This window comes from Octodon degus, unplaced genomic scaffold, assembly GCF_000260255.1.
Source record: "Octodon degus isolate 3935 unplaced genomic scaffold, OctDeg1.0 scaffold00011, whole genome shotgun sequence".
In the NCBI taxonomy this organism is placed as follows: Eukaryota; Metazoa; Chordata; class Mammalia; order Rodentia; family Octodontidae; genus Octodon; species Octodon degus.
In genome coordinates, this window is record NW_004524587.1 from 28,100,930 (window position 1) to 28,106,231 (window position 5,302).

The 5,302-nt window shown below is 37.9% G+C and overlaps 1 pseudogene; it reads right to left on the reverse strand.

Moving 5' to 3' along the window:
- The window catches only part of LOC101580804, a 12,364-nt pseudogene that overhangs the window by 5,571 nt on the left and 1,491 nt on the right, over positions 1-5,302 (reverse strand).

Consider the following 5,302-nt stretch of genomic DNA (forward strand, 5'->3'; position numbering starts at 1 on the left):
AAGCAGGATCTCGAGGACTAACTAATCAAAAGAGGGAAAGGAGAAGAGCTAGGAAACATGACAATGTCAAGACATACAGTTATATGTAGAAGATGGGCAAGACAATGATCCTGAGAATCTCCAGGTTTTTGAATCAAGCAATTAATTATAAAGATTCTCACCCTGACTAACTTTATATACTGATACCTGTGAACTAACAACTGCACTGAAGATGGTAATCTGTAATAGTAGTTTCATGCTTGGAGTGCCTGTCATTCTGGTCATCTGAATATGGGCTGCTTGTCATGACATTCCAGTTGCTGCTGTGCTGTCTCTTGGGTAGATGATTGTTCAAAAAGAAGCTGGTGGTGAATGAATGCAAGGGATAGGAAAAGGAATATTGTAGGACTGTCCTGCTTCAAGTTTGTATATGGTGAGATTTTTGGACTTACGTTTAAACATAAAAGTATATAATTCTTTATGTCTATTCTAAAAAATATATTCTAATTTTTAAATGCTTTTTCATCATATTCTATAGCGACTTAAAGTTCAACATATCAATCCTTGATGAAAAATACCTATTCCATGTTATGCCTGAGATGTTTGATATTCAGACAGATAGTGAGGTTAAGCTTAACAGCCTAGGTTGTATGGTAATAACAATAAGCTTGTCTTCTGGATGGGTAACAACCTAAGTTTGTAGACCAAAATTAGAGAAAAAGGAGGGCTGCAAGGAAAGCCAACATTTTGGCTCTAGCCTTCCAGGGTCAATTAAGACTCAGCACATATGAGAACTTGTACTGTAACATCATGTAACTCATTAGTGTCCCAAATTTTCTAATCAAGGAGATTATGGGGCCAAAGAGGAAATTGATCAATGATGTACGGTGTGCCTAAGGAAAGTCACATGGAGAGAAAACATTCTCTCAGGCTTTCACAGAGAGCACATTAGCCAAACAATGGCCGTGACTCATCCACATGGCTGACACTGACAAAGGGTCTACAATCTGAGGTACAGGATCTCAGGATAAATCCTGAGGGGGTTTCACTGACCTTATCAGACCCAAAAGCTACAGCTCTTGTTGCTTAGGTCCTGATTTACCTTGGTCTTAACCATCCAGCAGAAAAGTATGAAAATGAAGTATAAGAAGTAAAGCCATGCTGTTATGTTGAGCTCTGGGGGACTCAGGTCAATGATTTCTGACATTGCCAGTGAAGCGGAAGACCCAATACTATTATGGACTACTGAACTCTTTTAGAATATTTTGCTGAGTTTACACACCTATAATATTTATATGATGGATCTTAACAAAAGAAGGGTATACAGATGAATGTCCATTTTGTATCTGTGTATTCAAAGTGGTTAGGATAGATATATAGTTACATTCTTTTAATGAATAGAGGGATTTGTTCTATCGGTGTTTGAAAATAGGATATCAAGTTCACTTCTTGTACAGCAATTAGCCACTAGGAAAATGTATGCAATGTGTTCATTATTGAAACTGTCCTATCAATTTGGTTTGAAACTGTCTCATTGCTTTTTGTTTCTCAATAACATTATGGAAAAAAAGCCACTCCTGTTCAAGAAAAAAAAAATAAAGCAAGGCCCAGCGGTCCATGTCAGTGTTGCTAGCATTTGGAAGGGTGAGCTAAAGGATTCTGAGTTACGGTAGGCTTGCTCAGCGAACTTGAGAAAAAGAACCCATTTTTTCAGGTATCTGTCTCCTCCTCCAACCTTTCTTTACCCTTCATCCTTGCACTCTTCTTCCTAGCCCAAAGCACCAGCAATGCAATTGGTCACAAAAAATCCAAATTATTATGTTTTAAGACAATATCAACAGTTAGAACACCTCCCTGATGTATTAAGCCAGTGATAAATGTGCTAGATACTTGTAGAATTCAAACATTCAAATTCTTTACCTGACATTAGCGTTTTTGCCTTAATACCCCCCCCATCCTACTCATTTCTTGGCTTTAGTTTCCTCTAGGTAAGAATAAAACAACTGTGGGATTCACATATTAACATTTTTGCTGAGATAGCAATAATCACAGACCATGTGGCTTATACAGTACATATTTATTTTCTCATACCTGGGAGGCTTGAAGTCCAAGATCAATGTGACAATAGGGTTGGTTTATTCTGTGACTCTCTTCCTTGGCTTGCAGAAGGCTGTTCACGTTTACTTCTAGAAAAGGTGAGGCCTCAATGCAAATGTGCCTGTGGCGTCTGTTTCTATAACCATATTCCTTTCTTTTGATGATACAAAAGTTGTTCAATTAGGCCTACCTACTGAATTCATTTTACTCTAATCACCTGTCCTGTATACTAATAGTCACACTCTGAGGTCCTGATAGTAGTATCAACATATGACTTCTAGTGGTACACAATTCAACTTACAAAGATGTACATGAACTTTTGACTAAGGAGCTAATCCTTTTTGTATGTTTTTCCCCTTACCTTTTTTTCCTATCTTTTTTCCTTTGTCTTCTCTTAATTGTTTAAGCCTTGAATTCTGTTTCTTTCCATTTAACTGTGTCTGTTATACCTTTCAGGCTTTATTTCATCATTTGAGTTCTTACAAAAAGAACCCAAGTTGTACTTCTATATACATAGGGGCACATGTATTACTGTGGTGTGATGTTTTCAATTCTTTTGGAAAAATTCCCAGAAAGGGAATAGCTGGTTGAATGGGATTTCCCATCTTAATTTTTTGAGGAGTCTCTACACTGATTTCCATAATGGTTGTACTAGCCTACATTTGCTCCAGCAGTGTAGAAGAGTTCCTTTTCTTGCAGCCTCTCCAAAATTTGTTGTCAGTTGACTTTTTTTATGATAGCCATTCTTTCTGGGATGAGATGGTATCTCAGTGTTGTTTTTACTTGTATTTCTTGAATGGCCAGTGATGTGGGGCATTTTTTCACATATATATTTGCCTCTTGTATTTCTTCCTCTAAGAAGTGTGTGTTCATCTTGGATGCCCAGTTCTGGATTGAGTCTTTAAATTTTGGGGCTGGAATGTTTTTTAGTTCCTTATATATTCTAGATAGAAGTCCTTTGCCTGAGTGATTATTGGTTAAGATTTTTTTTCTTTTCTTTCTTTTTTTGGCGGAACTGGGGATTGAACTCAGGCCCTTGTGCTTGCCAGGGAAGCGCTTATTCCACTGAGCCATCTCCTCGGTGCCTGGTTAAGATTTTTTTTCACAATTTGTGGATTGTCTTTTCACTCTGTATGTAATTTCTTTTTGATGTGTAGAACCTTCTCCATAAGAGGAGGTACCAGCTATTGATTCTTTCAAGTATTTCCCATGCAGCTTGAGTTTTGTTCATGAAATGTTTGCCTATCCCTATATCTTCAAGATTTCCACCTACTTTCTCTTCCAGGAGATTTAGTGTTTCTGTTTTAATGTTTAGATCTTTAGCCCATTTTGACTTTAGTTTAGTGTAATGACCTAGACTCAGGTCTAGTTTTACTTTTTGGCATGTAGAGAGGCATTTTTTCCAGAACTATTCATTAAAGAGGCTATCTTTTTTTTCCCAGTGGATATATTTGGCCTGTTTTTTGAAGGTAAGATGGATGAGTGTGTTTGTAGTGATATCTTTATTTTCTAATCTGTTCCTCCGATACTCAGGTTTACTTTTTTTGTTTTTGTGTTTTTTTTTGTTTACTAGTATGCTGATTTTAGCACAGTAGTTTTGTGGTGTAATTTCAAGTCAGAGATTGTAATGCCTCCTGCCTTTCCTATGTTGCCCAGGATTGTTTTGCTATTTTAGGTCTTTTCTGGTTCCAAAAATGTTGTAGGAATGATTTTTCTAGGTTTGTGAGGTACATTGCTAGTTTTTGATAAGGATTACGTTAACAATTCTGGGAATAGGACCATTTTCACAATGTTGATTCTTCCTACCCAGAAGCAAGGAATATCTTTCCATTTTAATTTTTATTTCCTTTCATGCCTCAGGTTTATTTGTACAAAGAGCACAGGAGGACACCAACCCCCACAGATGGCACCCCAGGGGTCATACCAGTCTTTCTGTTTTTACATCAGCAGATAAGAAGTTTTTCCTATGGAGCCTTGATGGGGGCCTGTGCACCTTTGGGAGACCCTGAGCTGGAGCAGAAGCTGGAGCCTGAGGGCCTTGGTTGGAGCAGAACCTGGAGCTGGAGTCTTGGCTGGAGCCTGGGCCTTGACCCTTGACAATGTAGGCACGGATATACTTCCCAAGCTTCACGTGGGCCATAAAGGTAAGTCAAGTGAGCCTGTGGTTTACTCCCTTTGGAATGATCTTGGGCTTGACATCCTTGAGCTCGATAAGGGCCTTCATAGCCTTGGCACATACACTCATATCCTTGGCATTGTTTGCTTGCATCTTCTTGAAGCTTATTTTTGTTGTGCTTCTTGGAAAAACACATGTTCCTAAGGAACTTGGGATCTACCCTGTTCAGAGACTCATGTTTTGTGAACAAGATTTCTTGATGCCATTTCTGTGCCATTTTGGGGACATATTGAGCATGGTATGGCTGTTGGACTTGGCACCAAACGGCACTGTAAGCCATGGCTGCCAAGTGCCTGGAACCGAAAGAAGCTATCTTTCCATTTTCTGAAATCCTTTTCCATCTCTTTTTTCCAAAGTACTGTAAGTTTCACTGAATAGATCTTTATTTAGTTAGATTAATTCCTCGTTATTTCATGTTTTTGGGTGCTTTTGTAAAGGGTATTGTTTCTCTAATTTGTCTTTGTGTGTTTATTATCTGTGTAGAGGAATGCTATTGATTTTTGGGTATCGACTTTGTAACCTTCTATTCTACTGAATTTGTTTATTAATTCTAGGAGCTTCTTGGTAGAGTTTTTTGCTCTTCCTAGTAGAGTATCATGTCATCTGCAAATAATGATAGTTTAGCTTCTTTACTCTTTCATATTCCTTTTAGTTCTCTCTCTTGTCTAATGGCTCTAGCTAATGATTCCAAAACTCTATTGAATAGGAGTGGTGATAGACGACATCCTTCTCTTGTATCTGATTTGAGAATAAAAGATTTCAGTTTTTCCCCATCTAAAATTTTGTTGGTTGTTGGATTGTCATAGATGGCTTTATCAGATTGAGTTAGAGGCCATCTATTCCAATTTTCAATAGGGCTTTGACGGTGAATGAGTGTTGGACTTTGTCAAAAGCCTTTTCTGCATCAATTGAGATGATCATATGGTTTTTTGGGTTTGGCTTTATTGATATAGTATATAGATACTTTTATAGATTTTCATATGTTGTGCCATCCTTGCATCCCTGGGATGAATCTTACCTGGCCATGGTGTATAATCTTCTTGATGATTT